Below are 23504 nucleotides of genomic sequence, written 5' to 3'. Positions count from 1 at the left end.
GCCTGAATTCCTTTATCTACTTACCTGGGAGTAAGTCCCATTGAACTCAGTGGACTTACTTCCAAGTACACAGGTATTAGATTGCACTGTGAGGGACTTACCAGTACAGAGGTTTCACATCTCTGAACCTAACATTCTAGTTATTGCACCATATGGCCAGTATGTAGATAGTAAAACTCTGAATATGCTACTTCATAATCTACAGATTCCATAGGATGCTCCCAATAAATCTTATCTATATAAAATACCGGTAACTTCCTGCCAATAGGTTGGAGTTTCTTTAAAGATCATATCCAAATTCTGACAGGCTGATTCATCAGTTCCAGTCAGGTGGGAAGAAAGAGGAATGCCCATTAAATATTTACACTTAACGGGGGCAAAATGGAAGTTCTCCATTTAATGGTAATGAGCTTTCGTGTCCTGCAGGAATTGGGATCAATAAGCTTTTCTTGTTGCTTTAGAAGACAGAGGTCAAAATAAGCAGATAAAAGACCTGCTCTTTAAAAATTAAACAAAAAACCCCCCTCCCATTTGTGACTATTCTGATCAAGAACTCCCTGTCACTTTTCTTGTTTTAAGGGTTTAATGCTTAACTTGTATCCTAAACGTAAAAGTTTGGGAAAGTGGCCAGTCTTAAAATTGTAGCCGCCACCTGCTGGTGGGAAACTGCCAGGAGAATGGACCGTATAGGATGACCTGAATCTGCAGTGCTGGGTTGGGTTTGTTTTTATTTGCACGTTTAGTGGCAGAGCTGATGTCGTAAAATGCAGGAACAATACAAGAAATTGGATTGCAAGAATGATGCTTGTAGTAATTGCAGTTGTGCAATTACTGTATGTCCTTGCAGGCCCTGCCTGCCTTAACCTTGGATGGAATGTTCAAGGTGTCAAAGGCGGTTTATTTATTTAAAGAATTCAGACCCTCCATGTCTCAAAGTGGCTTATGGGGAATGCCATATGTGAGAGCTACAGAAGAATTGTGATCTGGGCGATGTCACATGTAGGTCATGTTTTGGTCTACCATCTTGATTCAAAATGGCGGCCGTCAACGTAATCCTCTCCCCCCCACTTCAGGAACCCTCATGCCAATTTGACAGTGGTATCTTAAGAGGCAGGTGGACCTATTCCCCCTCCCCCCCAAAAAACCAGACAAAGTCACACCAACGTGATGTTTTGACCTGCTATCTTGATTCAAAATGCCGGTGGTGGCACAATGACAATGAAAACTGCCATTCCCCATTGGAAGCCCTCACACCAAGTCTGTTGATGATCTCTCAAGAGGCATCCAAACACATAACAGAACAAGCAAATAAACAGACAGACAAACCATTTCCCAAAATATATAGAAGATCTTGTTCTTATGTCTCTGGTGTGTTACATCACATATGCTGCCAATGTATACATTGAGGTTCTAGGTTCCCAGAGTGAGGGGTCTTAAACCAGGAGATTTAGCACAGACATAGGCAAACTTGGCCCTTCAGATGTTTTGGGACCCAAACTCCCATGATCCCTAGCTAACAGGACCAGTGGCCAGGGATGGTGGGAGTTGTAGTCCCAAAACATCTGGAGGGCTGAGTTTGCCTATGCCTGGTTTAGCAGAATAAATGTAACCCATAGACCTAGGAACCTGATCAATGGTTCTAATATAATTGGTGTTATATAAATAGCCTCAGAAACGCTATCCTTACCTGCACTTGTCCATCGACCTTGTTTTGTGCTGCATAGTGCTTTCTTTTTTGCTTCCTTCCTGTGATAAATATACCCCATGGAAGTGGAAGAAGTTTCTGAGCCGACGCTCCGTACTCTATCAGTCTGACGACTTCAGCTGCAGCGGCAGCAATTTTCTTGTGCTACCTAAGACTTGCTCAGCTACACGAGGAGAAGAGGCAATTTCTACTAGATTTAACTAAAGGAAGGATAATCTCTCTGAAGATGTAAGAATGTCATTGTGCAGCCCTCGCTGGGGGATTTGCAGTGCTTTATCACTATCCTGGATTTGCATGAAGTCAGGGTGGCGAGAGGGGAGCAAACGTGAAGGAGGATTGTGCAACAGCAGTAGCCATGGCACAGAAATGGGAAGGGAGACACACCGAGAGGGAGAAAGGGGTGCTTTAAACTTTAAAGCAACAGCAGAGGTTTGAGCAAAGTGGGGGTGGAGGTATGCTGAGTGGCAAAAAGTGGTGATTTAAAACAGTGGTGCTGTGGGTTAAACCACAGAGCCTAGGACTTGCAGATCAGAAGGTTGGCGGTTTGAATCCCCGCGACGGGGTGAGCTCCCGTTGCTCGGTCCCTGCTCCTGACAACCTAGCAGTTTGAAAGCACATCAAAGTTCAAGTAGATAAATAGGTACCACTCCGGCGGGAAGGTAAACTGCGTTTCCGTGCGCTGCTCTGGTTCGCCAGAAGCAGCTTAGTCATGCTGGCCACATGACTCGGAAGCTGTACGCCGGCTCCCTTGGCCAGTAAAGCGAGATGAGCACTGCAACCCCAGAGTCATCCGCGAATGGACCTAATGGTCAGGGGTCCCTTTACCTTTACCTAAAGCAGTGGCAGAAGTTTGCATGCTAGTGGGGATTGCACAATAGAAGGGGGAGGCATGGACATTGGGGTGAAGTTGAAATGGGGGTGCAAAGCAGGGCTGCCGAATAGAAGAGAGAGGTGGCTTCAGAAATGGGTTTGGAACATGGGGTGGGAACAGAAAGCTCAGTCTATGGGGTTAATGTGCAGAAAATGGCAGGAGGCTGGAGAATGGAGTGAGCAGGAGTACAGCCCCTAGTATTATTACATAAGCCTGGGGTTTTTTGGGGGGGTGTGTGGAATCTAGCTGTGGACACTTGCTCTTACACTGCTTCAGAAAAAGCTTAATGTTTTCTGGCTGTTGTTGTTTAGTCATTTAGTCATGTCCGACTCTTTGTGACCCCAAGGACGAGAGCACACCAGGCACTCCTGTCTTCCACTGCCTCCCGCAGTTTGGCCAAACTCATGCTGGTAGCTTTGCGAACACTGCCCAACCATCTTGTCCTCTGTCGTTCCCTTCTCCTTGTGCCCTCCATCTTTCCTGACATCAGGGTCTTTTCCAGGGAGTCTTCTCTTCTCATGAGGTGGCCCAAGTATTGGAACCTCATCTTCAGGATCTGTCCTTCCAGTGAGCACTCAGGGCTGATTTCCTTCAGAATGGAGAGGTTTGATCTTCTTGCAGTCCATGGGACTCTCAAGAGTTTCCTCCAGCACCATAATTCAAAAGCATCAATTCTTCAGTGATCAGCCTTCTTTATGGTCCAGCTCTCACTTCCATACATCACCTCTGGGAAAACCATAGCTTTAACTATACGGACCTTTGTCGGCAAGGTGATGTCTTTGCCTTTTAAGATGCTATCTAGGTTTGTCATTGCTTTTCTCCCAAGAAGCAGGTGTCTTTTAATTTTGTGGCTGCTGTCACCATCTGCAGTGATCGTGGAGCCCAAGAAAGTAAAATCTCTCACTGCCTCCATTTCTTCCCCTTCTATTTGCCAGGAGATAATGGGACCAGTGGCCATGATCTTCGTTTCTCTAACCAAACCCTATGGGTGAGAAAGCAAGGCTAATTTCCCACCTCTCCTTTTCAACCCTGGCGTTGCAGAACAGTTACATGAGCCTTGGCCACCTACACAGTTGTCTGAGATGTTCTGCTTTTGCTTTTGCTGAGAACAACATGCTCCCCTCACATTTCTTGTTCAGCAGATCGCAAATTACTAACTCATCAGAAGATAAGATATGTGCTTGGTCAGATGCAGCCTGTCCCCTGCTGTTACCCATATCCTGTTGTCAAACTGGGCAGCTCCTAGCCTCATTTGTGTAGACCAACCTTTGCTAACCTGGTGCCCTCCAGATGTTTGGGACTATCACTCCCATCAGATCCAGCCCAGCCCTTTGGGCTTCCCATTCTCCTTTCACCCACCTTGAAGATAGGACCAGAGTCGTCTTCTCTTGTTCTTCTCCTTTGCTGAAAGGGAGAAACTGTGAGTATAAGAACAGGGCACATGCTGTGCACATGAGAGCAAGTAGTGTGCCAGAGTGAGCATCCATGTGTTCCCCGTGCACATATGTCTATGTGCATGGCCTATCTTATTTGTTTGTTTGTTTATTAAATTTATCTCCCATCCTTCCTCCCAAAGGAATTTGGTCTCCCAGTCAAACATCCCTCTCTGTGTTAGTGTATTCAGAATCTCAGGAGGAGACAAGGGCTAGATCTACACACATGAAAAAAACAAGCCATTAGACTGTTATAACAAAAGGGAAAAAACCCTATGTAAAATTGCATAAAGTTTCGTTTTTTTTACAGCACCATTAGGTGTCACATTTTTACAACGGAGTTACAAGGATATAACTGAGTGTGCTTAGTCCAAAAATTCCATAATTGAAAGATGACCAGAGTTATCAAAAGCTATTGTTCATCTGCATTCACTATGTTTCCAGATATGTGGTTTCCACTGTCCCATTTGGACAGATGCACTGAAAAAGGACCAGAGGCCACACTTGCCAACCTGCCCTTTTCCAACACACACACACACACACACACACACACACACACACACACACACACCCTGATAATGATTTCTGCACAAAAGACACCATGTTTGCATAAGAGCCTACACACGTAGATCCTAACCCATACAGACCCCCCATGAATTTTGGGGTGCCCATTCATTTGGTTCTGCACATGGAGGTGACCCCTTGGCAACAGGGGCAGATTTAGTGGAATGTGACCAGTTTGCCTGCACTGGGCGCCAATCAGGGGGACACTGCAACAATGACTTAGAACGGAAGGCGAGGGGCAGGGGCGCGCACCGATTTTCAGCATCACTGAAATTTGAAAGCCCAAAGCCCACCACTGTTTCACAACCATTACATCCAGTGTACAGGGCGAACCCACTGGAGTGTGTTGGAGATGTGGGTTTACTCCCAATGTCCCTGGCACAAAGATGACTAGGGACTTGGGAGCAGAACGAATGCCTTTCCAGCATGCAGATATAACTCCTCTTTACCCAGATCCCTGCTTATGTGACTGCTTGGAGCAGTGCCATATGAATTAATGCGTGACCTTATCCATTGGATAACTTCATCCTCCGTGTGCAGGAGGATGGATTTGCAAAAAGAGAAACCATGTGGTTGCAGAGCAGGGGTAGGGAGCCGGATGCCACCCGCAGACAGATTCATCTGACTCTGAGCACTTTCTCCCGTGCACCAGCTGTTTAGCAAGGAGCAGCTGGGTGAAGAGAGGGCTTTGCTCTTGTGCAGGGTGTTCCAATTGCAGCACCTTCCTCTGCAAGAAGATCAAAGCCATGAGAGATGTGTCAAAGCAGGCTTGTGTTCTACTCCTGGGCAATTCCAACCCCAAAACTGCAAAAAATACAGCCCTTTTTTGAATTCTCCAAACTCTTCATTGGGCACAACGTTACCCAAAGCAAGGGGTATAGTGGAGCAAAACGAAAAGGAGAAACCCTCGTCTGGATGTTGTAAATCAAGTGTGCGCACTCAGTTCAAATATAGAGAGAGCTAGCTGAGTAAGCTCCTCCCAGGTGCTACAAAATCTGCAGGTTTTATTTGCTCAAACAATGGGGTAAATCACCACTGCTTCTTTATCTTGGAATCCTAAGCATGTAACCCAGTCTCTCTGGTACTGGGGAGAGGTTGACTCAACCTGCAATCCCCATTTAAGAACTTAGGTCTGCAAGTCAACCTCGCTAGGATGTGGCCCCCTCCACTTGCAAACCTTCCTCACCCCTCTTGCAGAGTATAGAGTTTGGATTTGATATCCCGCTTTACCACTACCCTAAGGAGTCTCAAAGCGGCTAACAATCTCCTTTCCCTTCCTCCCCCACAACAAACACTGTGAGGTGAGTGGGGCTGAGAGACTTCAGAGAAGTGTGACTGGCCCAAGGTCACCCAGCAGCTGCATGTGGAGGAGCGGGGAAGCAAACCCGGTTCACCAGATTACGAGACTACCACTCTTTTTTTAAAAAAATAGTATTCATTGAAGTTTTAAGGTTACAAAAAGAAAATAGAAAAAACACCAAATTAAACAAAAGCAAAACAACACATCACAAAAAAAAACAGAAAAATGGAAACAATAAAAAAAAACAAATCGAACCTTTCCATAACTTGTCTTTCATTTGCTTGTTTCCCTGACCTCCTCACACCTCCCTTTTTGTATTCTAAGTCAATTATCCATTTCAGCAAATCCTTTCCCTCTCTTCAAATTTTTTATCCTGAAAATTTATCTTAATATTAATATAAGTTTACTTTCTCTCCTTTCACCAATTAACAATCTATTTTTCTTAAATCTTTGTTACATTTTTGCTAGAATCACATAAATTCATTCCAACATCATTCTAACATTCATTAATTTTACAATGTTTCTGTAAATAGTCTTTAAATTTCTTCCAATCTTCCTCCACCGACTCTTCTCCCTGGTCTCGAATTCTGCCACGAGACTACCACTCTTAACCACTACACCACACTGACTCTCAGTGTGACTCTATACTTTACAGACTCTTGCCCAGGTCTCAGGCTCTGCTTTTTGTTGTTTGCCCTGCCCCTCAAATGGCATTGCCAGAGAGGCCAAAACAGGACCAATCAATAGATGACATTGAACATGCAGTTTGGAGCTATATATGCGGTTGTGTTTTTTTTAAAGGCTACATAGCAGCCACCGCAGGTCCCAGTCAGGATCAGGCCTTTTGCACTGCTATCCCTAAGGAAACCCCTTTCCCTCGGGCGAAAATAGTTTTAAGAAGTGCATCCGACAAAGTTGTCCTGCCTGCATAATGCGTAGCGGTCAACTTACAGATTTGAAAATAAGGGACCAGCAGCCTCAAAAATAAGGGATCAGCAGCCAAAATAAGGGATTTTCCGGGCACAGGTATGTTCAACTTCTAAGCCCCTCTGAGCCAAAGGCAGAAAGCCCAGCCAGCAGCCAAACAAAGCCTCAAGCGGTGGTTCCCACAGAACAGCAACCCGGCAAAGGGGATGCAGCAAGGAAAGCCACCGTCACCTCTCCACTGGGAAGCGCTGAGCAAAGGCGAGTCCCCAGGCAACGCGGCTGATTTGATTGGCACAAGGCATGCAAGCTCCACCCCCCAGTCGTTCTTAGACTCCTTATTGGGTGAGCAATGCAGCCAAGCAACACAGTTGGAGCCTCCCTCCTCCCTGGCCGGCAGGGAGGGAGGGAGAGGAGCTGCTTCCTTTGAAACCTGGGAAATTTAAGGGACATCAATAAGGGACAGCAGCGGGACACAGCGCTGGGATAAGGGAGTTTCCTGCCAAATAAGTTGACAGCTATGGCATAATGACTTCCAGTTCCACGGTGGACCTTCCTCTCCTCCCCAGACGCCGCTCAAATCTGCTCTCGGGGTTTCCTCAACCCTCCACAGTGGTTTGGGGGAGATTAGAAGGAAAGGAAGTTCCCCTGCACAAGCGGAAGTCCTTGCACAGGCATAACAACTTCGTTAGATACAATGCAAAACACAAGTATAAAAATAAGTGCAACGATCCCAAGCAAAACAGAACGGTACAAACTCAACAAAAGAGATGGGTTGCACACAAAAAAAGTACCTTAACTGCCGAAAGGTCCTGGAGGAATAGCACATAGGAAGTACTCACATTGAAAACTACATTAAATAATTTTCTGCCTTCCCATGAAAAGAGTATAAGACTGGCTGAACATCCCACATAATGGACAGGGTGTGAACAATGGCCAAGAGGAGTTCATTTATTAATCAGATCAGGGCAAACTGTTTAAAACTTCAGGTACATGGAGCTGACTTCCAACCATGAAGCTACCATGAACTTTTCCAGCTATGCCATTTGAGTTGACAAAACAGCATTCTTGCATAATTTCCTGCGCGCTATCTAATGTTTGCTGCCTCACTCGTGATTTGGGTTGGGGGAAGTCCATTGTCTCAGTGATTCCTTGTCTTCTTAGGTGGACAAGGAGCGTTCTTGCCTGCAATTGGGCGAGGAATAGTTCTGTTCTTACAGCTCATGTAACATGTGGGTTATCTTCTCCATTGAAATGAATAGGCATTTATCAGCAAAAAGTTATTGGCATGTTTCCTCTAACTGGAACCACAACTTGAGCTGTGGCCAAAGTGAATACTGCTCAGTGCCGAAGCTTGGGTGCACAATCTGTGTAGTTTTATTGCGACATTGCTTTTCCTTTCCAATTAGACAAACTCCTCCCATCAGACCACGTTCATGGACAGCTTGAAGCCTCGGTGCAGATTAAACCATAATGAGGTGGTCAGAAGCTCTGCAGTAATTAGGGAACCCTCATTTTAGTGGAAGCAATTTAAAAAGAGACAAACAAAATGATAGAGGCAGTAATTATAATACCATGACCTTGCGTATCATGAAAGTCTATTCAAAGCAACAAATTGACTGGGTTGTTTGGGGATTTATGGACAGCCGTCGCAGAGATCTGAATGAGGTGTCAAAGCATGCAAGGCATAGGTTTTTCAGGAAAATGCAGCTTTGGCCATTTGCCAAACAAAAGGTAACAGGAACTCGAAATATGCACTTATCTGAAAATTGCAATGCAGTTTCCCAGCCAAGTAATGTGTACAAAAGTGCATATAGTGGGGTAAATTGTGCATACAACTGTGAAAATAAACCACAAAGATGCATACGCACTTTGCAAAAATGCATATATTGAGAATACTGCATGCAAAAATGCATATATTAGGAGTGAAAGTCTCCCTAAAATGTTGGTGAATTCTTATGAGGACTTGTTTTTAAAAAGGAATTGCAAACTGGAAATGTGGAGTACTGAATTTAAGCTTGGAGGGCCGGGGAGGAAACTAAGAGAAACGAAAATTGACGGACTGGACCATTCCACACTGCTGGCTTCTGGCCTCAACTCTCACCTTTCCTCTTGGTCTGTTTTTATGACGTGAGAATCCAGAGAATCCTAGAGCTTGCAAGCAAAGATACCAGAATGGTTGCAACTCCCCCTTCCCTGTTGTTTGATCAAGCACAAGGCCTCTGTAAGGAGCATTCCCTTTCACCACTGCCATTGTTTAAATACTTATATAGCAGCCAAAATGGTCATAGTGCTGTACAGGTATAAAAAGAAAGAAAAAAGCAATCCCTGCATTGCCCGCAATCTAACCAATAATAATAGCAGAAGGAATGGCTTGCTCTGTTGTCCTTAACCACTGCATTAGTTGGATGGTGTATTCTAGCATATATTGTTGATTGTTTTGTGGTTTGGTGGGCTGAGAAGAAGAAGAAGAGTTTGGATTTGATATCCCGCTTTATCACTACCCGAAGGAGTCTCAAAGCGGCTAACAATCTCCTTTTCCCTTCCTCCCCCACAACAAACACTCTGTGAGGTGAGTGGGGCTGAGAGACTTCAGAGAAGTGTGACTGGCCCAAGGTCACCCAGCAGCTGCATGTGGAGGAGCGGGGAAGCAAACCCGGTTCACCAGATTACGAGTCCACCGCTCTTAACCACTACACCATGCTGGCTCTCCTGAGCTTATTTTATACACACTACCCTGCCCTGGTGTCTGTATTAATGAAGGGCAAGTTATAAATATTTTTCAATTTTTCAATGACCTGATCAAAGCAGGAGAGAAGAGGAAAGCCAACCTTGCGGCCGTTGCTCCTTCCCCGGCCCCAACAGAAGGGGCTTGGCTTTCTGCGGTGTTTTTCTGGAGAGGTGGCCAAAGGGGGTCCCTTTTTGAAGCTGGCATGTGCCTTCCACCATCACTGCCCAGTCCCATCCCTGAATCAGCACTTCATCTCCATTGGTTGTGGACCAACCTCTTAAGAGATCCATTTCTGCACACCTTGGTGTTCTTTTGCCCGCGGAATCAATAGGATTTATTGTTCAGCAAAGGTCTTTAGGGGTTGACAGTCCTGGAAGGAGGCAGTTTGCATCAGGACTTCCTGCATAAGTAATGACAGCGAGATGGAACCTTCATCGATTATCTAAATGTCCCCTTCGTGATGTGCTCAAACTGGAGAAGACGCAGAGAGGGACTCCAGAAGGAAAGCATGCTCTGGCTTCTGTCATTGGCCGGTGTGTGTGTGTGTGGAGTGGTCCTTAGGCAGCTGCCCTCCTCATCTCACAGGACCGCAGAGCAGAAAGGGAGCACACAATCTTCCTGGGGACGCAGGGCAAAAGAGGGAAAAACAAAGGATATGATTCCAACCTCTGTAGGGCAGGCTGCACTGAAGCCACACGAGAGCCAGAAATTTTCACACATACCTCTCTAGGCAAGGGCTGGGCCAACCTGATACAGATCTGGGCCCTCGCCCCGGTTGGGCGGGAGAAGCATGCCACCTGAGGTGGGTTGCCTCAGATCGCCTCATTGGTATGCCAGCCATCTTAGGGCAGCAAGCTGGCTTAAGGGCTGCAGGGCAGAGCACATGACACATCTTTCTAGTCACTTTCCACCCCTCAGAATTTGCCGCCTGAGGCAGCTGCCTCACTTTGCCTCATTTTAGAGCTGGCCTTGGGCAAGGGTTGTGATCAAAAATCCTCAAGCCAGGCATGGGGTGGGGGAGAGAGAGCTGGGGAACAGCCTGGGCAGAATGTGGAGGTTCAGAGAAAAAATAACTACCATATTTTTTGCTCTATAAGACTCACTTTTTCGCTCCTGAAAAGTAAGGGGAAATGTGTGGAGTGAATGCAGCCTGCGCAGCTATCCCAGAAGCCAGAAGAGCAAGAGGGATTGCTGCTTTCATTGTTCCCTCTTGCTGTTCTGGCTTCTGAGATTCAGAATATTTTCTTTCTTGTTTCCCTCCTCCAAAAACTAGGTGCGTCTTGTGGTCTGGTGCGTCTTATAGAGCGAAAAATACGGTCGTTTTTCTTCTTTTGCCCTCACCCCAGGCAATTGCTCATTCAACGTGAAGAAAATGAAGATTTATCACTATCCAGGAAATCCTTTGCGCACCCACTGTTGCCATTCTTTCCTCTCTGTCCCCCCCCCCCACTTTCTGCCTGGATTTCTAGCCTTCATGGACCAGGGTTCCTTTCCTCCACGCCATGAGAATCTTTTCTTATTACAAGAGCGTTCCAAGTCGCTCCAGCCCTGTGACGGATTTCAAAGATGTCTTCCCAGGCGGTGATCTGAGACACACACTGGTAACAAGGAGGAACGCACGACACTGAGCGACGCCGTACAGAGGCGGTGATTGGAGCGCTGTTTCTTTTTAATTCCCACTTCTCATTTCTGAGACTCCATTAAAAATCCAGAGTGCCGCTAGTTGGTTGCCCTGTCAGGGGCAGAAATCCTTCAAACTGATACGTTTTATAAATAACCAGTGAATAAGAGATCCCGTTCCCTTTTCTATAAAAATTCTCCTGCAGATGATAAAAAGAGCGATAAATAATTGAACAAAGTGATCTGACGGTACTAAATGCAGTACAGTGGCATTTATTTTTAAAGAGCCTGCTTATTTATAGGGCAGATTAGTCTACCAGTCTGGGCTGTGTTTAATGAAGAAATCAGTTAAATTGCTGGCGTAGTCTATAGGCTCTCTAGAAAAAGAACTTGATTTACTTCATCAGTAAGGGGGGATTTGGGGAACTCTCTTGCACAACAGCAAATAGGGGGCATATCTCTGTTTCTCTCCTTTTGTAGACAGACCCAGCAGATCATTTCTGTTGAAAAAGAAATTAAAAGCCACAGGGACATCTTGCCTTCCACAATTGCCATTGGTATACTGCTCAGTACAATATCAAAGGGGGAAGGGTAGCCACGGCAAGGAGAACAAAGGCTCGTGTGGCACCTTAAAGACAAACAAACACATTTGCTCGATGGTAAACTTTTGTGCGCTACAGTCTGCTATAGTCCACTTCATCAGATGAGCTTGGGTATAGAGTTGGCAGATGTGGGGGAAGTACCGTATTTTTCGCTCCATAAGACGCACCTAGTTTTTAGAGGAGGAAAACAAGAAAAAAAATATTCTGAACGAAACAGTGGATGTATGATTTTTGTGGTTCGTGCTGCGGCCACAGACATGATATGTGATTTGATGGTAAGTTTGGGGTAGCCCAATGCAAAAATCCTGAGGATCCATGTGGAACCATGCTTTGTAAGCACATTTTTGCACCATTGAGACTCCATGAAACAGTAGATGTGGGTTTTTTTGTGTGCAGGCTGTAGCCATGGACATGCTATGTGATCTGATGGTGAATTTGGGGTGATCCAATGCAAAAATCCCGAGGATCCATGTGCTTTTACCTCCCCCCTCCCAGGCAGCCTCCTTTATTGCTAGCGTCCCTTATCTCTCTTCTGATCCCACCAATCAGCTGCTTCCTTTCAACACCCCCTTCCCTCGTTTGCCTTAGTGTCTTTTCCTTAGCTGGAGCAATTTTTTTGCTCCTCCTTTTCTTCTAATTTCTCTCCTCATTGCTTGTTTTAGTATTCCTGTCTCCTCTCCTTGCAAGTTCGCTGTCTTTACCTCCCCTGGCAGCCTCCTTTATCGCTAGTGTCCCTTATATCCCTCCCAACCGCTTGCCGATCAGCTGCTCAGCGGCTTCATTTCAACACCCCCTTTCCTCTTTCTAAAAAAAAAAAAAAAGCACAATCTCCTTTTTGCCCCTGGGCAATTTTGCTCCAGGGACCACGCATTTGCTCCATAAGACGCACAGACTTTTCCCCTTACTGTTTAGGAGGAAAAAAGTGTGTCTTATGGAGCGAAAAATACGGTAAATTGTGACATTGGTAGGAAGGGAAATGCAGAAAATGGCAGATACAGTGGTATCTCGGGTTAAGTACTTAATTCGTTCCGGAGGTCCGTTCTTAACCTGAAACTGTGCTTCATGTAAAGCACCACTTTAGCTAATGGGGCCTCCGGAGCACGATTTCTGTTCTCATCCTGAAGCAAAGTTCTTAACCTGAAGCACTACTTCTGGGTTAGCGGAGACTGTAACCTGAAGTGTATGTAACCTGAAGCGTATGTAACCCGAGGTACCAGTGTAGTGATAATTGCATTCAGTAGCTCTTCACAAAAACAGTTGTGTTGGCCTTCCACCCTGCCAGCCTCAACCTTACATGACCACTGTAACTCAGTGGAGGGAAAAGAGGTCAACTCTCAATGCCCTTAACAAACCACAATTCCCCGGATTCTTTGAGAAAAGCCATGACTGTTTAAAATGGGATGATCCAGCCCTATTATAAGGTGTGTCATTTTAGGGAGTGAAACTTAATTTTTCCATCTTTCTTCAGTGAGGGGCCTTCAAAAAAACTTTTCACCACCCCTGATTTTTGGAAATTGAAAGTTGAAAAATTCAACACACCCTACTACCATAAACCAATAGTGCAGATGAGGCCACATAATGGCAAGCTGCCTTATTCTCCGACTTGTTCGGTGGTAGTTATGTCTCAAACAATTGTCCAAGGTGAAAGCTTTGTTATCATCTCATTCTCTTGCCAGTACACAGAGAGTCCATCAGTCACCATCAATTACCTGGACTCTCTGGCAGACGACATTGTTAGTCCTGGTCGGGGAAAAGATAGTCCTGGAGCTGTGCTCCCCTGTATACTCTGCCAGGCCCGGGGGTAACCCGAGTAACGTGGTCCAGGTCTGGTCCCTAGTCCAAGGGTTCCGCGAGGAGTCAGTCCGACAGGGCCAAGGCAGGAAACCAGGCAAGGTCAGGCACAGGATCATAGGCGGGTTCTGGCAAACAGCAATGTTGCTCCCGCAACCTGGCGCGGGGTCCAGCAGCCTTTGATCTCTGTCGGGGTAACAGCCGGTCCTGATCCCCCAGTGACTCACCTCCCTGTCTCGCCCGAAGGCGAGCACTCCTCCTGCAAGTACTCAGGTCTCTCCTTCTCTCAGACCTCAGTCTCTGCAGCTCAGGAGATGTCGGTGGGTTACTAGACCCAGAGGCTGCCTCAGCCTCTCCTGACCCAACTGGTACTGGAGCAGCTGTAAGTGATGGCCCAGCTGAAGGCAGTGAGGTAATCCCCGCATCTGGAGCCAGGGCAGGCTCAGGCTCCTGGCTCGGCCCAGCTGGTGCTTGTTGCAGGGGAACCTGTGCAGACTGGGATCTTCAAAATCAGGCCCCAGACTAGGTTCAGCTGCCGCCTGAGGCAAAGGATCCGGTGCGGACTGAGACTCCTTTGGCTCTGAGTCCGAGCCCGAGTCCCAGGCTATCACACCTTCCCACTATCACACTCTTTGATTCTGATATGCATCCAAAGAAATCCTGGAGGCTTCTGGACTAACTGGATAAATGGAAGAGTGCTGGCAATCAGTGGCGTAGCGTGGGGGTGCAGGGGGGGCCGGCCGCACCAGGCACAACATCTGGGGGGGGCGCTCGCCACCTCCGGAGTTGCCGAAGAGCCTTGGGCGCAGGCTGTAGCAGAGCCCCATGTCTCGCTGAACCGACGAGCTGTGCGCACGTCCGGGCTGAAGGCGTCCAGTAGGCAGCGGTTCTCAGCGTTCGCCGCGGAGGGCGCTCCAAGCAGCCCCTCCTCACAGCCCCGCTGCCACCGCCGCTGCAGCTGCTGGGTCATGTTGCATTTTCCTCGCCTCTCTGCCCTCCTCCTCCTCCGGGCAAGCGGCATCGTTTGGGCGGCAGTGCCAGCAGCAACTCGCCTCAGATCACCTGACACGGACCCGCCGACGCTGACGTGGCTACCTTACCGTAAATACCCCAGCCCAGGCAGCAGCAAGAAGAAGCTGGCAGCGGCGGCAGGTTAGGGGTTAGGGGCGCAAATTACTTGCCCTGCCCCGGGTTAGGGGGCGCAAATTACTTGCCTTGCCCTGGGTGCTGACAACCCACGCTACGCCGCTGCTGGCAATCCTGCCACTATAATATCACGATATATTAACTAGCAAACTCTTCTGGTAGAATTATGAATCCTAGCAGGCCAAGTCAGCACTGCTGGCTATGGGAGATGAGCTCAGGTCATTCTGTTGCTAGCCAATGGTGCTCACAGTATTCATTCACTTGATGGCAGCCAACTGTGATGGCAGCTACAGAAGTTCGACGCCGCTGCAAATTCCTGTGCCAAGGTAGCATCTGATCTTTTAAAAAATTTGAACTAGTCAGCAGAGTAAGGAATAGAAAGCCTTCACTGCCATGGTGAGAAAACAGCCAGATGAGATGATGGAGATGGAGGGGGAGAAAGGAGGAGACAGGAAGAGGTGGCAAGGCCTACCCAACTCCAGAGGCAGCATGTCTTGGGGTGGCCTGGGAAGAGATGTAGGAGTCATCAAAACTCACATCTGTGTGCTTTTTTTTTTTGGAGAGTTATTCCTAAAAACCCAAAAGCAACAGTTATTTATTTCAAATATCTTTATTGTTGTCCATAGACCCACAAAACAATTTCAAAACAAGATATACCGTATTTTTCGCTCTATAAGACGCACCTGACCACAAGATGCACCTAGTTTTTGGAGGAGGAAAACAAGAAAAAAAATATTCTGAATCTCAGAAGCCAGAATAGCAAGAGGGATCGCTGCGCAGTGAAAGCAGCAATCCCTCTTGCTGTTCTGGCTTCTGGGATAGCTGCGCAGCCTGCATTCGCTCCATAAGACGCACACACGTTTCACCTTACTTTTTAGGAGGGAAAAAGTGAGTCTTATAGAGCAAAAAATACGGTAATAATAATAATAAGGTAATAATAATAATAATGATAATGATAATAATAATAATAATTTATTATTTATACCCCACTCATCTGGCTGGATTTCCCCAGCCACTCTGGGCGGCTTCCAACAAAACACTAAAATATAATAACCTATTAAACATTAAAAGCTTCCCTAAACAGGGCTGCCTTCAGATGTCTTCTAAAAGTCTGGTAGTTATTTTTCTCTTTGACGTCTGATGGGAGGGCGTGCCACAGGGTGGGCGCCACTACCGAGAAGGCCCTCTGCCTGGTTCCCTGTAACTTGGCTTCTCGCAGCGAGGGAACTGCCAAAAGGCCCTCAGCGCTGGACCTCAGTGTCCGGGCGATACAGTTAAAACAACGAAACAGGCGAAAGAGACCGGGTAGTCATTTTGTTATGTCTAGAGCATGATGGTCTTTGTTTCTTGTGACGTCCGAAAGAAACTGCCACGGTCACTGTAATCTCATTTGACCTATCCTCCAGAAGGTATTTAATATGGGAGGCTTCAGATGTTCCCGGCAGATTTGCTGGTAAGGGTTTGATCAGTTGATCCCTTGCTTTCTTGTAATGCCCACAATGTAGTAGGATATGCTTCATGCAACTGACGTCCTGGGAACCATAAACAAAGCCTATTCTGATAGGGGATGCCTCTCAGTCTACCATTTAGAACTTCCAATGGAAATACATTTAATCTAGCTTTGGTAAATAAACGCCGGTAGGTGGGTACGGACAAATTCCTAAGATATGAGGCTAACTGAAAGTCGTGCCTGTATTGGATTACAATTACAGTGGTACCTCGGGTTACATACGCTTCAGGTTACAGACTCTGCTAACCCAGAAATATTACCTCAGGTTAAGAACTTTGCTTCAGGATAAGAACAGAAATCGGGCTCCGGCGGTGCAGCAGCAGTGGGAGGCCCCATTAGCTAAAATGGTGCTTCAGGTTAAGACGGTTTCAGGTGAAGAACGGACCTCCGGAACAAATTAAGTTCTTAACCCAAGATACCACTGTAATAACAACAACAACAACAACAACAACAACAACAATTTTATTATATTTATTTATACCCCGCCTTTTCCCCTGACAGGGACTCAAGGCAGCTTACAAATAAAATAAGAACGGTGATGCTTTTGTCCTGCATTCCCTGTGGGATTTTTTGCCTTTTCTCTTTTGCAACAATCTCTCCTTCACAGCTGCCTGTCTCTTTAAATTCCTCTGCTGACAGACTTGTCTCCCATTAGTCAGAGCGAAGACTCCCTAATGTCATCACCCTCAGAATAGCATTAGGAAGGGGCAGTTACAGTTTAGAAGAAGAAAATAAAGAGAGTAACATTTAAAAGGCGGGGTGGGGGGCAATAGCATTCAACGCACTCTATCAAAACTAGCAGGGAAGCCTTCTAAAAATAGCATGCTTCACTCCAGAGCCAAGTAGGATGTCAGAAATCACCTTCTGTATCATCATTTATGTGCACAATACTAATAATATTGTGGTTTTAATTCTGGGGGTGATAAAGTAAACGAAGCGCGGAGGCGGTTTGAGAATCCCAACACTTCTCACTACTTAAAAAGTCCTTTATGTCCTCAAGGCGGCTGTGAGCATTAACTAATTACAGTGGGGAGAGGGGTAAAATATGCTGACTTTGGCTGCAATGTTATCTGGACTGCAGACTCCATAAAACAAAACAAAAAAAGGACACGGTTCTGGCAGGAGCTCAGAAACAGCCGCGTTCTGGAACAAGATGATATGCAGCCTGCAGTTAAGAGACACAGGCACACGTTGAAAAGGGACAAGTTATACAAAAAGTGACCTTTTTTTATTACTTACTTATCAAACCTTTATTAGGCATTATACAAATAAAACCATAAAAGAGAAAATAACATATAAAAGCCTTGAAATATATATAAAAAGGCTGCAGTTGGCTACATACATATATATATATATACGTCTAGAATCAGTGGTTTTCCTTGTTAACCTGCTCCTTGGAGGACTGCTACCAAAAACTCGGCTACCCCCGCCGTTACCCTTTGGTCAGCGTCGGATAGGTAGAGTCCCACACATTCACCTTGCTGGGGTTCCAGACCAGCCGAAAGAGGGGACAGCACGCGTTGACGGAGCGTACTGTGCAGTGGGCAATGAAAGAGAATATGCTCAACAGTGTCCGGGACATTCATAGAACATCTGCAGAATCTCTTGTTCCTAGGAACGTTTTGATATCTTCCCCTGACAAATGCTGAGGGAAAAACATTCAGACGGGCCAGCATAAAAGCCCTACGTTGGGCTGGAATTATTAATTTAGTGACGTAATTGGCTCTGCTATCTAAGATATTTAAATCATAGAATATGGGGGAGCAAATTTTGTTTACAGCTGCCATAATATTTTGTCTCTCGACATCCTTTAGTCTAGTTAGAATATTATGAAAAATGTATTGCTCATTAGAATTGTACAGGGGCTCCAGCTCGATACCTAAAGATTCAATCTTTTTTTCGAGGTGCTGATACCAACTTGATTTATAGGAGTCTTTGAGCAAATCAGCGAGCAGACTTGATGGGGGGCAGCGAAAGTGGCAGCGTAACCAGTACTTTATTGAGGTGGACCATGCCCAATATTCCATTGTGTGTATGCCTATTTCTGCACACATTGTTTCATATTTGATCACAGCTGGGAGTCCAAGAATACGTCTCAGGAAGCTGGAATGAATCTTTTTTAAATCACTGTTATATGCTTGGACCCATAGCGGGATTCCATAGAGTATCTGGGATTGCACTTTTGTTTGAAATATCTGAATGGCCGCAGGAATGAATTGATTACCTTTCTGATAATAAAAGCGGGCAACTGCTGATAAGGTGCACTTTGCCTGTTTTATGGCATTTGTGCGATGGGTAGCCCACCCTAAATTGCTCTGGAATAAGATTCCCAGATACCTATAGATTTTCACTTGTTGGATTTCTTGCCCTCTTATTTTCCATTTCTCTAATTTCCGACCATTCGAGAAGACCAAAATTTTTGTCTTCTCATAATTTATAGAGAGTTTGTTACATTCGCAGTAAAGGATCAGTGAAGATATAAGACGTTTCAGACCCAAGCTCGTTAGTGATAGTAGGACAGCATCGTCTGCGTATAATAAGAGAGGAACTGGTTTCTGATTAACTTTAGGGGCATGTGATTCTATTTTTTGAAGGTAATCTGGCAAGTCTGATAAGAATAAATTAAATAGAAAGGGGGCAAGAATACACCCTTGTTTTACCCCTTTCGTGTTTGGGATGTCTGATGAAAGGTGACCTTTGGTGTTGAGTTTGACTTGACAGGTATTGGAAGAGTGTAGATTTTGCATTAGAATCAATAAGCGCTGATCAATTTTTAATTCTGCGAGTTTCCTCCACAGCTTTGGGCGGTCAATTGAGTCGAATGCACCACGAAAATCTACAAAAGCAGCGTATATCTTAGATTGCCTTTGGGATCTGTATTTTTCAACCAGATGCATAAGTATAAGGCAGTGGTCTAGTGTAGAGCGACCTTTGGAGAAACCTATTTGTTCTTTCCCTGGTAAGTTTAGATTTTTCATCCAGGTAAGAAGTTTAGATAAGAGGTGCTTAGCGTAGATTTTCCCTATCACTGATAGTAGGCTTATCGGTCTATAATTCCTTGGTTCTTTTGGGTCGCCATTTTTAAAGATTGGAATAATTATTGATTTTAGCCATATCTCAGGTATGATCCCGTATTTATCTATAAGAGTAAACAGTTGAGCTAAGGGTTCTGCCCACCAATCTATATAGGTCTTAAATAATTCTATTGGTAGACCGTCTGGCCCAGGAGATTTCCCCGATTTGAAATTTTTAACTATCGCTCTAATTTCCTCTTCCTCTACCCTTGGCCACTCTTGGAGTTTATTAATTTTGTTTTTAGTGGTTTCATTTCCTTTAAGTTCACTGTGTAGATTGTTAAATACAGATGTAAAGTATTGGGACCATTTGGATTCTGCAATTGGTGGTAGAGTTAGTTGATTTTCGGCTTTCAATCCTCCGTACACTAGGTTCCAGAACGCTTTGTTGTTTTTACTTTGAATTGAGTCGAATAATTGTAGCCATTTTTGAGTTGCGTATTTCTGTTTCTTTTCGGCCAGCATGTAGTGATATTTTCTTTTTTCATCAAGATAAGAGGGCTCTAGTTTAGTGCGGTTATTTTTAAATGTTTGGCGCAGTTTTCTTTTTAGCTGGAAACATTCATCGTCAAACCAAGGGCTAGCGCTATGTTTAAGTACCCAAACTTTAGGTGGAGTACTAAGCTCTACAAACATTTGGAAGATTTCATTATAAATTTTCGGAATATCACTGTAGAAATTAGTAGACTTTAAGTTGGATAATACTTGTTTTCTCAGGTTGGCTGTAAGTTTTTGCCCCACTGCTGCACTCATTTCCTGGGACCATTTTAATTGGGTCATTTGTTTGTATTGAGAAGGTTCTATGATATTGTACTTAGTTATTTTGATTTAAGTTAATAGACAACGATAATGGCTGATGGTCGCTTTCAGTACGCCTTCCAATTTTGAAGTCCATGATCGAATTTGTAATATTATAAGGGACAAGAATATAGTCGATGACACTGCATCCTCGGGGGGAGAAGTATGTAAACTCCCCGCTTCTATCGCCTTTTATTGAACCGTTCACAATCTGCAAATTAAAGTTGTTACATAATTCAAGTAGGCGTAAGCCTTCGTTGTTTACAACCCTGTCTCTGGAGAATCGTCCTATTTTCAGGGCATATGCGATATCATTATCAGTATTCCAATTTAGTTTGTTACATAGTTGTTCGTTGTTGGTTCCCACTCTGGCATTAAAATCACCTGCTATTATCAGTGAGGCATTTGGGTATTCATCGGTCAAATTTTCTATATAGAAGGTTAAAGGTAAAGGTAAAGGTACCCCTGCCCGTACGGGCCAGTCTTGACAGACTCTGGGGTTGTGCGCCCATCTCACTCAAGAGGCCAGGGGCCAGCGCTGTCCAGAGACACTTCCGGGTCACGTGGCCAGCGTGACAAAGCTGCATCTGGCGAGCCAGAGCTGCACACGGAAACGCCGTTTACCTTCCCGCTGGTAAGCGGTCCCTATTTATCTACTTGCACCCGGAGGTGCTTTCGAACTGCTAGGTTGGCAGGCGCTGGGACCGAGCAGCGGGAGCGCACCCCGCCGCAGGGATTCGAACCGCCGACCTTTCGATCGGCAAGTCCTAGGTGCTGAGGCTTTAACCCACAGCGCCACCTGCGTCCCAGGTATAGAAGGTTAGTTGTGACCAATTTTCACTGCTGCTGTTGTTTTTGGTTGGGGGGATATAGACATTTAGAAGTAGCAGAGAATCTTTTTTTGGGGTTAAAAGTAGAGCTTGTGCAAGTGGTAAGCATTTTTCTAGTTGCTTGATTTCAAACCCTAAGTTGTCTTTGATCATACAACAGAACCCTGCTTTCGGCCGGCCCTTCGTGTTTGTTTTCAGTGCGGGTTTCGTATAGGAGGTGAATCCATTAATTTTAATATCTCTAGTTGACCATGTTTCTTGTAGAAGTATTAATTCAAAATCTTTAAAAAAGTTCGTTAGGTCTGGGTCTCCGTCTTTGTTTCCCCACCCTGCGATATTCCAGGACAGCAAGCGTAAGATCCGTTTTTGAGTTGGAGGCTGGTTGACAGCATTTAGTCATTCTAGTTCTGTCATTAAGTCCAGCGAGGGATTTTGTCTTGTGCAGATACAGCCATTTGTCGCTGCTTTCGGTGGGGAACATAATGGTGGTTCTTTTAGATTCTTTTTTAAAGTGCGGGAAATTAAAATTTCCTCCCTTTCTTGATTTTCTTCCTTAACTGTTCCTTGTTCCTGAGAGATTTCTGTAGTTGGTGGGCTATTATGGACAGTAGGACTGTTTTCAGTCTCTACTTCCATTTCTTCGGCCTCATTTGGTGTTGAGCTCAGTGTGCCAGGTCTGTTGGAGGTCATCTTTTGTTCGGCAATATTAGAGTCCTCTGTAGTACTTAAATAAGGGGTACCTATTTCATTTGGAGCTAGTATTTGATATCTCAGCCAGGAATTTGTGGTCTCATTACTGGAGTTTTTCCTTGCCATTTCATATTTTAGAGGCGGCTGGATTTGAAGCTCTGCATCTATGCATTTGAAAGTTCCATTAGTAGCTCTCTTTTTGACTATGCATTTTGGGGAAAAGGCTGGTAAGTGTAAAGTTTGATTGTGTATTGTTTCTACTGCATTTTGTTGACCTTGTTGGTGAATTTCGGTCAATCTGGCCTGTAGTTTCGTCAATTTACTGAGTATGTTTATTTGTTCTTTATCTGGTAGCTTGGTAAAGTTACTCAGCAGATCTTCTTCTTCTGGGACTGTCCAGTCTATTGTGTCAAGGGCGAGGTTGTTATTTGATGCTACAGTCGCGTGGTTTGGGAGCTTGGATTTTTCTTGCGTGATTTCCCGGGTAGCTGGCTGCGGTTTCTCCCATCTACTGGGTTCTTCCACGGGGGTAGGGCAGATGTCGGCTTCTGGTGGAATGGCCTTGTTCATCTTGTTCTGTCTTTTAGATGCAATCAATGGTCTGGGTGATATGTCTTCAAAGTGTCGGCGCGGAAAAATTCCTTTCTGGGCTAAATGAGCCTTTTCTCTTAGGATTTTGGTTGGGATTCTATGACTACCAAATCTTAGTAGTACTTTTTTAGAATATCCATCGTTAGTGAGCCTCTTGACTGCTTTTAAGTCAATGCTTCCGTCCTCGAGGCCAAGGAGCAGATTTAAATGATGTCTGGCCCAGAAAGATGACTCCCAGTAAGGTAGGGGTCCTCTATATGGAAAAATATGGAGAACAATCTCACATGGCCTCAGTATCAGGTTGATTGAGTGTGGGGGGGCTTCCTCTGGTTTTTGGTTGGTTTAGAGGTATAAATTTGTATTTGTTCTGTTTATCTCCCGGGCTTGTTAAGGATGGCAAAAAGGGAGTGAGTTGCCTCCTTTCATCTGGGTTATCCAGCTTCTTGGAGATGTTTTGTAATTGTTCAAAGATTTTTTGAACTGTTTGAGCAGTCAATAGGCAGCATTCCTCCAGCAGTTCCTTTTTTTATTAAAAAAAGAAGCTACGGAAAAGACACAAAGTCTGATTATGGGGCTGATTGAAACCCACTTACTCCCCGCTTGAAATATGCTCTGCCAAGTCTGACGATGGCTGGTGGGTGAATGCCTTCAAGCCCAGACAGTGCTCAAATGGTGCTCAAATGGTGCAAAAGAAGGTTCCGGAGGCGGCGCCATTGGTTCCCCGTTCCAAACAGCGTATTCTACCTTGATAAAGGTAAAGGGACCCCTGACCGTTAGATCCAGCCACGGACGACTCTGGGGTTGCAGCACTCATCTCGCTTTATTGGCCCAGGGAGCCGGTGTACAGCTTCCGGGTCATGTGGCCAGCATGACTACGCCTCTTCTGGCAAACCAGAGCAGCGCATGGAAACACCGTTTACCTTCCCACCGGAGCAGTGCCTATTTATCTACTTGCACTTTGATGTGCTTTCAAACTGCTAGGTTGGCAGGAGCAGGGACCGAGCAACAGGAGCTCACCCCGTTGCGGGGATTCGAACCGCCGACCTTCTGATTGGCAGGCCCTAGGCTCTGTGGTTTAACCCACAGCGCCACCCGTGTCCCTATTCTACCTTGATACACAAGGCAATTGTTCTGTGGCAGGAAATTACTAGAGAGGTCTCTCATAGGGACGTGTTTCTAGTTATAACAAAGTTGAGAGGATGCACAACTCAAGAAAGGCCTTGCAGTTCAGCTTGCAGAAATTTGCTAGTGGTTCAGTTCTATTTGACAGAACGCAAGTCAAATGAAATTCCCATTTCATAATGTCAATCCTGCCCCCATTTTT

At 45.4% G+C, this 23504-nt stretch overlaps 1 protein-coding gene across 2 annotated transcripts in view; it reads left to right on the top strand.

The window, feature by feature from the left end:
* The window catches only part of PLEKHM3 (pleckstrin homology domain containing M3), a 798157-nt gene that overhangs the window by 692808 nt on the left and 81845 nt on the right, over nucleotides 1-23504 (top strand). The gene's annotated exons all lie outside the window — the stretch shown is intronic.

The sequence above is a fragment of the Podarcis gaigeae genome (assembly GCF_964106915.1).
Source record: "Podarcis gaigeae genome assembly, chromosome: 1".
Lineage (NCBI taxonomy): Eukaryota > Metazoa > Chordata > Lepidosauria > Squamata > Lacertidae > Podarcis > Podarcis gaigeae.
The sequence above is the reverse complement of the archived record's forward strand: the minus strand, read 5'-3'. Positions and strand labels throughout refer to the sequence as shown.